Source organism: Melanerpes formicivorus, unplaced genomic scaffold (genome assembly GCF_026170545.1).
Source record: "Melanerpes formicivorus ecotype bairdi unplaced genomic scaffold, bMelFor1.0.p_v2 SCAF_40, whole genome shotgun sequence".
Lineage (NCBI taxonomy): Eukaryota > Metazoa > Chordata > Aves > Piciformes > Picidae > Melanerpes > Melanerpes formicivorus.
This window is the reverse complement of record NW_027142392.1, coordinates 1,592,459-1,605,665: the sequence shown is the minus strand read 5'-3', so window position 1 is coordinate 1,605,665 and position 13,207 is coordinate 1,592,459.

Genomic DNA, 13,207 nt, shown 5'->3' with positions numbered 1-13,207 from the left:
CCAGTGGGGAATATTGGGGATCACAAGACCTGTTTGGCATTCTGTCTTGTCCTGTCCACTGACTGTGTGGCAGCAGTGACAGCTCACTGGGGCTGAACTCTGGTCTGTCAGCTGGGAAAGCCACCCCTCCAGAAGGGCATGCAGCTAATCCCTAGCCATGGTCATTAGAGGATGTGTTATGCCTCTAATAGAACATGCAGAAGTCTGGCTTGCTCTGGATAATGTTTCACAGCCTTGTCTCAATGCCTTTTCCCCCTTGAATAGACCTGAGCTTCTCGCCTCTCTGGTTTCATAGCTTTCTGTCTGTCTGTGTATCAGTACATATGAAAAACACATACCAGGATCTGTTTTGCCACACCTGACTGTATTTCAGAGTAAAGCAGCTGAGGAAACAGCTTCCCTTCCCTCCTTTTCCAGGAACAAATGAAACTCATCAGCTTGGAGCAGCTTTGCTTCTTTCTGAGCTCACCGTTAATTACCTTTTCCACTCTCCAGCCTACAAACTGCAGTATTACCTCTGAATGGGCTTTGATCAGGCTAAAGAGGGAGGAGTGGATCCCGCTGCTTATGCAAGAAGGAAGGCAATGAAGAACTGCGTATGTGGAAGGTCTCAGGGAAGAGCTGGCAAAGAGTGGGCAGATAGATGATCACAGTGAGATGTGCAGAACTGACCTACAGGAAGAATTCACTGCTCATTGGTGAAAGTGATGAGAATTCCTGAACTCTGAAAAGGTCAAATTCTGCCTCTTGAAAACTAGAAGTGTACCTCATGCTGTTGCTGAAATGTGTTTTCCTGTTTGCTGCCTTTCAGAACTGCCCTACTTCCCCTCTCCCAATTTTGGCTTCTCTTCTAGCAGTTCCAACATGTTCTTTGATTAGCTTTTATTATTCTTTCAAACTAAATCTTAGCACCCCTTCAAAGCACATTTCTTAGGGTGTTACCACTTAGCATTATTGTATGGGATCATGTTCTTAGGCATCATCTGTTCAAGGCAGAAATCCTTACTCTTCTTTTCCAGTTCCACTGCCATCCTCTGTATCCTGAAGGAATTCACATCTAGGAGGAATATTCAAAAATCACCATTTTATTTAGCCAGTCTTGAAAACTTCACCTCTAAACTATTCCTGCCTTCCTTCCCATTCAGATTGCTGAGAATGACATAGAAATATTGTCAGTTGAGAAGGGGCTGCTTTCTTTAATGACTCTGATGTGTCCAGACGTGAAAAGCCAGTTGCTTAGCTGAACATTCATAAACCTTTCATCAGTGGTCCTGTTCATGCTTGAAATGCCCTGACCTTTGCTATCAAGTTTCTTCTGGAAGCTGCTTTGTTAGATAACTTGCTGCTTTAAATCCTTGATGGATTTAATGAAAGAAGCAAAGGGCTGAAAGTAACTGTGGACTTTTGACCTATCCATTTTCTGCTTAAATTGGGTAGTTTGGTCACTCAGCTAATGATAGCTCCTGCATTAAGTTGGCATGCATGTTAGCATTCCTAATAGACTTCTTTGAAAATGGGTAAAGTAGGTCTTAGTTCAAAACTTATTGATAATAAGCTTCAGGAAGAGTATCTGAAGAGATACCTGCAGAGGTACTCCAGGAAACATAAAGGCACGTGTATGTACAGTTAAAGGTGGTGTGTCTTCATTATGCCCAATTAATGATAAAGGCAAAACCCAGAGAGACAGACAAACCTGTCAGCACTGCTCCATGGTGCCCAACCAAGCCTTAAACTCTTCCTTACTGCTTTGGTATTGATTAGGCTTTTTGTACATCTCGGGTGAAAGATAACACTATTGGGCCATTCATATTCATATTGGCAGTGAACCAGGGTAAAGTCCACTACACACAGATTCCAGAGGCTGCCGTGAGAATTTTCAGTGTAATTAATTGCTCTGGCCTGTCTTTGAAACAAATGACTGAACAGCAAAACCTCTGAAGTGTTGTGTCCTCCACAGCTGCACCTGGAGATGCAGGCCCTAGGTGGATTCCCTGACCTTCAAGAATGGTTGTAGCTCTTCTCCAGAGGGACCATGCATGGGCCTCCTCTCTTCTTCTTGACTGCTCCTACAGTAAATAAAAACTTTGAAGCAACTTCTTCCTCTTTCAAATAAGGCCAATAGCTTCAAACCTGCCTAGGAGGGACCAACTGCCAGATACATGCACACATGGATACGCACAAGAACATTTGGCCATTAAAAGAACAGAAAAGCACAAGGCAGTCCACAGGACATTTAATGATCACAGAAATGTCTCTATCTCATGTAAGGTGATACAGAGACTGTTTCTGTGGGCTTAGTGTTTTCCCAAAATGTATGAATTCAAATTGTGATATAATTGTAGAGATGAGCCAAAGACTGAGCATGAGATTAATGCATTTAATCGAGGGCACATAACAAAGAATGAGCTCATTTTAGTTACTGATTCTTGTTTGAAACTGGTACATTCCTGTTCTTTGTTACTGAGATTTTTTTAATCACTCATTTTCCCCTTGCCTAGTTCTCTTGTAAGGAAATACAAATAATGAGGTTCTTTAGAAGAGACTGCTAATAGGCAGATCTTTCTCAATCAGTGTTTTGGGAGCTGACACTTTCCAATACATTTCTTTTTTCATAACAAAAAATAATAAAACCAAGGCAGATTCTTAGCTGAGGCACATCCTTCAGCAGTATGAAAGAGGAAGTGTGATGGAAATGACTCACTTCTTGTAAAGGTTACCTATTTTTTATTTTCTTATACATTTTTTTCTCCTATTTGTTTCTGTGTAAGACCAATTAGAAAGAGGAATGAATATCAGTAGTCATAATCTCCCCAACTGCAAGCACTTAGAGGCTGCCATTTAACCCTCCAACCTGGCAGACCAGCTCTTTTATAGCTTTTTACTCATGACATTGGTGTGGGAGGTTTCTGAGGCCAGAGCTGAATGTGTCTGAGCAGCTGTTCTGTGAGGGATCACTGATGATCTTTGTGTGAAAAAGGTGATTCACTAGCAGATTAAGTGTATATTTGCTCTAGATACAAGCCACATAACTGACATATATTCCTTTGTTTATTCTGGCTGACCTGCAAAGAGAAGGCTCCGAGGTGACCTAATTATGGCCTTCCAGTATCTGAAGGGGGCCTACAGGAAGGCTGGGGAAGGACTTCTCAGGATATCAGGTAGTGATAGGACTAGGGGGAATGGAATGAAGCTGGAGGTGGGGAGATTCAGGCTGGAACGTGAGGAGGAAGTTCTTCCCCATGAGAGTGGTGAAGCCCTGGAATGGGTTGTCCAGGGAGGTGGTCGAGGCCCCGTCCCTGGAGGTGTTTAAGCCCAGGCTGGATGAGGCTCTGGCCAGCCTGATCTAGTGTGGGGTGTCCCTGCCCATGGCAGGAGGGTTGGAACTAGATGATCCTTGTGGTCCCTTCTAACCCTGACTGATACTATGATACTATGATACAGCTGGGTTTCACCCCAGATACTTTAGTGTCTCCCAGAGCCTTGCTCTGTCCAGCCAGGCCAGGATGCATTTCCTACAGTCTTTATGGACTGTAACAGATCTCACACTAACACAATACTAGTTTGGTATTGCAAAATTGTTCAGCCTATGAGTGGAGCCCAATGGCTCAAGGCACTAAGGTACTCATGGCCTTTGCCAGGTGGTTCTTCTCATCTGGAAGCCGAACAGAGAAACTTGTCTTAGGAGAAGGCATGTAGAGTCATGACGATGCTTGGCTCAAGAAATGATTTAAGGTAAGCAGTCACTGAGCATAATGTACACATAACTGGGACATAGGTCTCTTTGTACCTATGTGAAATACCCAGCTGTCCTGTTAAAGGAGCTGAGCTTCCTGTTACTTTTTTGCTCTCTCTAGAACTCTGAGTACTTTAAACTTTTCTTCAGGAGCTCAGCAGCTTCAGTTCTTGGAGATTCTTCCAGGACTGAGCTATTAGCATATTAACTTTGGCTGGCAAAAATTTTAAGTCTGAATACCTTTTGGCTGGAAAACTTCAAGGTCTCACATGTACAGCGTCCCAGCAGTCCTTTTAAACACCAGTGGCAAAACTTGCATTTGAAGAAGTTTTTTCCCCTGCAGTTTGTATTAGGTTTGCTGAAAAAAAAATGCTTGCTCTGTGGCTTCTTCTTGGGTCTAGCAAGAAACAGCAAAATTCTGAGCCTAGGACAGGGATATTCATTTACACAGTGTTGAAATCTTAGGTGCTGGGGTAACTGTCAGTCCAGATATTAAAGCCTCTCTATTTTATCTGCAGAATTCATTTAAAAACAATAACACAAAAAAAAAATCTAGGTAGAAAAGATTTTATGTGATCACCAGATGGAAAGAATGAGCTAAAATCAATTTTTAACTATAATTTAGTCTTTTCTTTTTTTTTTTTTCAACCTGGTACTGACATGTACAGAGATTTATGTCATGCAAGGCATAACAAACCCGAGACATAAATTTTCTTGTCACTCACTTATCAACATAGCAGTGAGAGATCATGTTGTTGCCAGCAGAATTACCACACTGGTATGGCCACATTCATCATCTCACTTCATGTGGATCACATGCATTGCAATTTAATAAGTTAATACACAAATACCTATATATATATATACATAAAGACAGGCATGTATATTAAAGCACATAGATATCCTCAGTGACAATCCTGCATTTTTTAAGGGAAGTCTCTAGTAACTTATGTAATAATTGTATTTCCTTATTTAAAGTCACAGACACACAACTAACTATGGAGCAACAACTACACCTGCCTTCCTTTCTGATTTATAGATCCTGCAACCTGAGATGGAGGATGAGATGGAAGAAGTCGGGCAGATTCAGGCTCAGATAATTATAACAATATGTACATTCCAGGACAGACTTCCCTTGAATAGTCATCAGGGATTTGGTGTAGCTGGATCAGATAATGGGATAGGAGAAAGACTGGGTAATAGTTCTCATTTGCCTACTATATTCAAGGAAGAGCCAGCAGAGAAGCAGGGCAGGCTCAGCTCTGTAAGCCAGCTGGAAGGACAGTTGTGCAGATGGGATCACAGAATCATAACTCAGAATGGTTTGGGTTAGAAGGGACCTCCAAAGAATATCTAGTCCAACCCCCTTGCAGTCAGCAGGGACATCTTCCATGATGTCAGGTTGTCCAGAGGAGGCCTCAACCACCTCCCTGGGCAACCTGTTCCAGTGTTCCACTACCCTCATGGTAAAGAACTTCCTCCCGTTGTCTAACCTAAATCTATTCCCTTATCCTATCACTGCAGGCCTTTGTAAACAGTCCCTTTTCAACCTTCTTGTAGGCCTCCTTCAGGTACTGGAAGGCTGCTATTAAGTCTCCCTGGAGTCTCCTCCAGGCTGAACAACCCTAGCTCCCTTGTCCTGTCTCCATAGGAGAGGTGTTCCAGCCCCCTCATCACTTTTGTGTCCCTCCTCTGGACCTGCAGTGTAGTACAAAAAACTAGTAGTTTACATTTGCAGCCACCTGTGGTGATGTTAATCACCCCTTGACTCTGAAGAGAACGCAACTATCAGAAACCCTTGGCAGTTATGCAGTACAGGGTGGTGCTACTTCACCATCACAGGCTTTAGATAATATTAAAACCAGTTACACAGCAGTACAGCAATGGGATGCCCAAAGTGCGTTCTCTGCTGTCTTTGCAGCTCCTAAACCCTTCCTGCTGCTGTGTGAGAGAAAGGGAAGTGCACACATAGCCCCGGTGCCAGTGCTCTCCCAGAGTGTTGACCCAAATCTAGGTTCTTCACCTCATGTGAAAAACCAATTGGCACACAATTTTATTATGTTTTGTTACAGTTCTGTGCAGGAAAGTGTGTTAGGTGATAATTCCCAAAGTTAGCACACCTTTGAGAAATAAGACAATCCTTACATATCAAATAACATAAGAACTGCAGTAAAGTAAGGGATGGGTTAGTAATTCCTCACTCTTAACTTCATACCTCAAATAGCCAGTTCCCAGTGGAGAACAAATCCCACTCTGTGATAGCATACATACTTTGGTGACTCACATGGAACAATTGCTCATTAATAAGTCTAAATATTTTGCTTTTTCTGCTCTTCCAGCCTCCTTGACTTTGTGCAGCTGCATACCTCTACCCAGACCCATTCCCACAGAAGCAGGCATGAGGCTGCTGCCAGCTGGGGAGGCTGGTGGTGAGGAGAAGGTGGCTATGGTCACACAGTGGTGTGGGACAGCCTCTCCCTTGCCCCAGATGGGCAGTGGTGTATGGCATAGAATTCTTGTATTGGCAACATGACACTGACTTCCCAGCTCACACCTGTCTGCTTTGTTTCTGTTCCAGAGGCACAAGTTTGGGACCTTCAGGGCCTCCTTTCACTACTGTCACACAAATACTCATTTTCTGCCTCACTTTCTATGACATCAGCCACAAGAGACATGACCTTCTTCTGAAATATGATCAGAACTTGAAAAAGGGTTAGCCCAGCTCAGTCTGCCCACATGGGCAAGAAGGTGGCCAGCATCCTGGCCTTTTTCAGGGAAAGTGCTACAAGCAGGGGGAAGGAATTGTCCCCCTGTACTCAGCACTTAACTGGCTGCATCTCAAATGCTTGGTTCAGTTTTGGGCCCCTCACTACAAGAAGAACGTTGAGGTGCTAGAGCAGGCCCAGAGAAGGGCGCAAAAGCTGGTGAGGGCTCTGGAAAACAAGCCTTCTGAGGAGTGGCTGAGGGATCTAGGGATGTTTGGTATGGAGAAAGGGAGGCTGAGGGGAGACTCCCTGAAAGGAGGGTGGGGTGAGGAGGGCGTCAGCCTCTTCTCCCTAGTAACAAGTGACAGGATGAGAGGAAATGGCCTCAAGCTGCACCAAGGGAGGTTTACATAGGACATTAGAAGAAGCTACATCACTGAATGTGTTCTCAAACACTGCAACAGGCTCCCCAGGGAGGTGGTGGAATCCCCATCCCTGGAGGTGTTTCAAAGAGGCAGAGATGTGGTTTAGCACCAGACTTGGTAGAGCTGGATAACGGTTGGACTCTATGCTCTTAAAGGACTTTTCCCGCTGAAACGATTCTGTGAGTCGATGTCGATGACTGCCCAGCCCTTGCGTCCTGGCTCTTTGCCCCTGAATTCCTGCGGACTCTTCTGCCCTCCAGTGACAGCCGTGTGGCCTAGCGCTGTCTCCCTCTGGCTGAACTGACACTGACTGTGGTGCTGAGCCGAGAAGAGATGCTGGAAATCTCAAGAGACCTCACAGCAGAACTCAAGAGCATAGGGCCAGCTGCTATGAATCATCATCTGCATGCCTGGGGATGGCGCCGAAAATGCAAGTTTGGAGGAGAAGGCTGTCAGGAGAAGCATGGCTTAGAGCAAGGTTTAGGCTTGAAAGAGGGACAAAGCATAGCCAGCCAGTGGAGAGAGGCAGCAGAAGCCAGTGCAAGGGGGAGGCTTCAGCTCGAAACTCGGCATCTTTTAAAACCTTAACCCTAGACTTTTGCCACAGCTGAGCTTTGACCCTGACTGCTGAAGATGACCCTCCTGAAAAAAAGTAATATATTTGCAGCACATCCTCCTTGTTCATTGTACACCACTTTGCAGCCCCGCTCCAAAGTCAGTTCCATGCTTTTTGCTCTCTCTCCTTGCCGAAACTCTAACCCTCATTCTAAACTGAGGAGAAGAGACAAGGCTATGTCAATTGGAAGGAACCTACAACAATTATCTAGTCCAACTGCCTGACCACTTCAGGGCTAACCAAAACTTAAAAGCATGTAGTTAAGGGCATTTCCCAAATGTTTCTTAAACACTGATGGGCTTGGGGCATTGACTACCTCTCTAAGAAGGCTCTTCCAGTATTTGACCACTCTATTGGCAAAGAAATGCTTCTTAACACCCAATATAAACCTCCTCTGGCACAGGATATTTGATTTCCCTTTTGTCTGTTCAGGATGCTGCTACTGCTGACTTGGGTCAGCCAGTGGTCTATATCTCTGGTGGTGGGCTCTGGCTGGCTGGTAAGTCAAAGCAGTTTATAGTCCTCTGACTGGATGGCCAGTCAAAATCATGTATGGCTGTGGTTGATCGGCTATCCAAATTTATGTAGGGCTCTGAATAGCCAACCAGGCAACATGGTGTAGACCTCTGACCTCTGGCCTGGGCCAAAGTGGATGAGGACTGTCAGTGATGGGCTAGCTAAAGTGCAGGGACACCAACACTTTTGCCATTTTGTAAAATACAACTTTTGGCAGCTGTTTCTCTTCAGATAATTCTTGTTAACTGAAATTTGCACTACATAAGTGCTCAAAACCTAAATACTCTGACACAGTGAGAACATGAATTTCCATTTCTTTCAGTTAAAACTTCTGTTTTACAATGACTAATAGGCAGTGGACAAATAAGTGAGGGGCAGCATTTTTGCCACTGCATAAAAATCTTGGTTCCTATTAGTAACACCATAAAAATATGACTTTTGTTTTTAGGAAAAATTGGTGACAATGATATCACTCAAGTGCAAAAATGATGTGACCTGCAATCTTTAGGGAAAAGTTAACACACGTTATTGCACAGCTGGATTTAAGTACCAGCATTCACCCAGCATTTCTCCATTTCTTATCCATGGTACTGAAGGTATTTGATATTTGGAACCTTGTCTTTGCATGCCAATATGACCTCATCAGCTTCTGGCTGCAAAACGCAGATCTGTTTAGAGGCATATTTCTGCTTCAGCTATCTACGTTACACAGCTTTAGCTACAGATTTATCTGTGGCTCAGACGAAAGCAGAGTCATTACTGAGTCACTGCTGCCTCAGGGACAAGAATGTCAACATCCTGTCATCTTGCCCACCTTAGTATATTCATTTCAGTATGAAAATAGTTTAGAATCCAGTAGATAAATGCTGGTCCGTTGGTCCAATTTTCTGCAGCACATTCTTGATCTCAGCTGGAATTGAGGTAGTGCTATTTGTATCAGCACTGTCATTAGTAGGTTTTGAAAGCTATCATTCATCTGGTAGCTGGCCAGAGATGTTCATAGTGCCCAGAAGAACATTTGGCCTATACAGACAGAAAAATGACAACTTTTCTGGATATTTGATAAATGTAGCTGGCACCATCACATTTATTTGGGGTTTCATTATTTCAGATATTGTCATCTGTCACTCATATACTTACCTACATGTATGGTGGCAACACCTTCAACTGGAAGGCATAACTCACTTGCAGCAGGTACTTAAGTACTCTACACACAGCAAATAAGTACATGCTCCTTGACCTCAAAGTCAAGGGATTGCTATCTAACACCAGGCCCTGATTGAGTTTTCATAGGAATATTTTTTTCTGGCAGGATTTTAAGCACTCAGGACTTTGCCTTGGGAATAATGCCTTTCTTCTTGTGGAGCTGAGACACTGGGGCAGATTTTCAGGGCTGGACAACAGTTGCTCCATGATCACACCAGTTGTTCCCTCAGCACCACATACCAACCCAGTCTGGAGGCCAGCTGTTGCAATTCCACCTCTGCATGTGGCACTGGTGGCAAAGGCAGTTGTACCCCCCTGAATACAGAGAAATGTGGCTGTGAGTGGGTACAGCAGGCATGGACTGCACTGAAAATGAGGTTTGAGAAAAATGTCCTTAGCAAGAGTCCTAAGAAAGAGATGCAAAGTGCTGACTTTGGCTTCCATCACACCAGTTGGGGAACTTTAAACATTCTCATAACAATGAAATAAACTGGCAGCTCTGGTTGCAGCTGCTCAAAAGGTTGATCAAATCACCATTTTGCTTTAAGGCCATAGTCAATAATAATGATATATGTGCTATGCTGTAGTAGTAGAATAACTCTGCCTCTGCTCACCACTGAAGTGAAGGACTTGCTAGGTAATCCTGCCTTAACCCTTCCAGTGTGGGATTTTTTTCTATTTCCTTAACTTATGTCTTGTATTTGGGTGGAGAGTGTATAGATAAGACAGTCCTGTGAGCTTTGGGTTCTGAGATGTGAGCTCATGATTTAAGACATCCATTTTCCAAGGACATTCTCTAAGAGATTCATGTTCTCTAGAACCTCAGCAAGCCTGATCTCACATTGTAGGGTTTTTTATCTTTATCTCTGGGATCAATATTTATGCCACTACAAATGATAAACTTTTAGATATATGTGATTGGAATTGGTCCATTGGGTCAGATATTTAGCAAGTGCTAAATGGTGAATGATAGATGAGAAGCACCACAGGAGACAGTTGAAATGTGGAAGGGTAGGTAGATAAAAGTAGTGGTGTCTTAGAGGTGGTCAAACTGAAAAAGTAAAATCTTTGCAGCAGTTTTCAGCATACAAACAAGTGTGGAGAAACATTTCTTGCCCCCAGTCAACAAATTTCCAGCCCACTCATATCACACTCATAGTGTGAAGTGTCACATATCAAAGAAACTTTGCTCTCTGGGTTTTTGTTTGTTTGTTTGTTTTTTATTTCCAGAAGAAAACATTTAATGAAGTGTGTTGAAGATCATGCATTGAATATTGAATGTCCATATAGGGTGCACAACTTTGCCTTACACAGGCCAGTAAAAGATTAAATCCCCTCTATAGTGTCCCGGAGCCGAGTGCTGCATGCCTCATGGCAACTCAAAACCAGTGTCTCCGGAAGCTCTGGGGTGCTTTTAATCTTATCATCAGCTTTGTAAATGCCACTAGTCTTAGCCAGCTATTAATAAGGAACCTGAAATAGATGGGCAACAATTGCTCTTTGTTTTTAGTTATATGTCGTTGGAGTTTTTTAAAGCTTTGACCAATAACTGGTGGTAACTGAGGCTCATAAACTGCCATACATGTACGCAGGCCGGCCGGGATGCGGCCGCCAGGCGGCAGCAGTGGGCAACGGCCGCGGGCGGCTCTGTCCTCGGCTCCGCTCATTTCTCCTTGGCTCGGTGCTCCCGTGGGAGCGCCTCGCCGGTGAGGCTGGCTCTTGGAGCCGGTGTGGCCTACCCACGTGGCGCACAGGCAGCCCTGAGGAGTTACAGTAACCCTTTACGTTAGTCTGTCCTGCCTGTGTCTGCAGCCTGTGGTAGTAAGTCCACTTTAAATAAAGGGAGACGTGAATGTCAAACCGGCAGCCTCAAGCACAAGCACGCCTGTCGTCCTCACCTTTCTCTGCCCCCCCTTAGGCGTGGGGGGTTACCCGACACCCACCGGTGCCATTTCAACGCAGCAGTGGCAGCGAACAAGCAGGAGCCTTCGCCCCTGCTGCGGTGGGGCCCTCTGCTGTCTGCTGGTGGCCCAGGCTGGGGAGCCGGGTTCTGCTCACAGCAGATAGTGTGACAAGTGTAGGGCTAAGAACCGTGGGGCATGGGGAGGCGTAACTGTGTTGTGAGCTGAAAGCAGGGAGTTTAATGGGGATTGAACTCACTAGGTGGTAATTTCAGGACCTGTGTACAGGCTTTTGCTATGTGTTCATTTTTGACGTAATCTTTCTTTCTCTCACTATCCACACGTTGGGTGTAATTTCACAAATGCAGTCCTCACCCTTCACCTCTCAGAGAAACTTCTCATCCATACAGAGGTGTTGATACAGCTGGATGCAGTCACAAGATCCACTGCAGTAGAGAGGGGACGTAAATGATGCCTATGTGCACATCTGAACAGCAGTGATAACAGAGGCAGCAGACAGGCAAATGCAGCTGAGCTTGTCTCTTCTCAATATGCCAGAGTTTTCAGTGCCATTTGTTTCGGGGTCTTCTTGGGTCAGTCCTGTTGTGCATTTTCCTGCAGCCCTTCATATGCTCTTTCCTAATCTGTATGACCTGTTCTATGCACACTGTACCCAAGTAATTAAATTTCCATGCTGAAAGAAGAAACAAACCTTACAAACTCTGTTATCAGCAGGAGAAAGAGTCACTGCTCTTAGGTGGTATGGTTTCAAACATAAAGCCTTAGTCAGCAGAAGGGCTGTTGAGTCTTTGATACAGGTCAGAGGGCAAAAAAACCCATGGACTTGCAGTGGCTCTGAAACTCAGGCTGCAGCAGAACCAGGCTTATGCAGATGGGATTCAATATGGGACGTTCTGTTGTGTTTCAGCAAGTACACAAGAGACAGTTCTACCTGGTTTGGGGTTGGTTTTGTTTGTTTGTTTGTTTTTAATATTTATCTAAATCCATTGATCTAAGGAAGGAAAAAGGAATCAAGATTAATTCCCAAACAGTGGAGGTATGATTTGTATTAGATATTTCTATATCATATTTCTATACTTTCATGACTAATTCTGAGTCAACATCTCCTTTGCATAATATAGATTGATTTGAACTTGATCTAAATTGAGGAGCACCCTTAGTAAAGCTGTAGGAAGTATCTTTCCAGTTGCTCCCTGGCAGACTGCAGCAGCAGTGGTAGGTGATTACAGAAGCTGTCCTCATGGGACCTTTGCACAGCCAAGGGAGAAATGTTCAAGCCTGCCTTCATTTGCAGCGTCTCTCAGGGCAGGCAGAAGGAGAACCAGAAAGAGCCAGACTGCACCTGGGGCTAGCCAAGTCACTGCTTTTTTCTTCCTGTCATTGGGAGCAAACTAACATGCCATAAAGTGTAAGAGTTGAAGCTCTTTTCTAGTGCTGCTGCCTAATTCCATATAGCATGATTTTCTTCTGTATGGCTTTTTTAGCCTATATGACTTCCCTACCTTTCCTAAAGCTGTGACCTTGTGCTTCAGTGAGCTTCTTATCACTCTTTCCCCTTTTATTGTTTATGAAAGAGAAACTATGCTACGTTACTTTTGGTTTACCTGATTTGATGGGGTCTGTTCACCAATAATTTTTGAGTGTACCCAAAATAGCTTATACAAGTGAGTATTTGTTAAAGGCCAAGCAACAGGGACATGGAATGTCAGAAGTGTCACCACAAGGTGATGTCCTTGAGTGACTGAATGCAAATCCATTTATGTTTGTATTGACAATGGTCATCTGATGCATGATTTTATCTGTGTGTTGCTTAGTTTTCACGTTATGCAGGAAACAGAAAATGGAGCTGTAGGAACTGGGGCTAGGTATGTCTTTGTATTCTTTGCATTGTCTTTGCATTTTATGGAGAAAATACTTTCTTGCTTTTTCTATCTGCATATTGTGGTACTTTGTTGTTTTATTTTTGGTTGGTTGGGGGTTTGTGCTGAAATAACTTACAGACTGCATGTAATGGAGGCACTTCCAAATGTATATTCCAAGGCACTGATCTTTCCTTAAATTTTCATTAGACTTTTAGCCTCAAA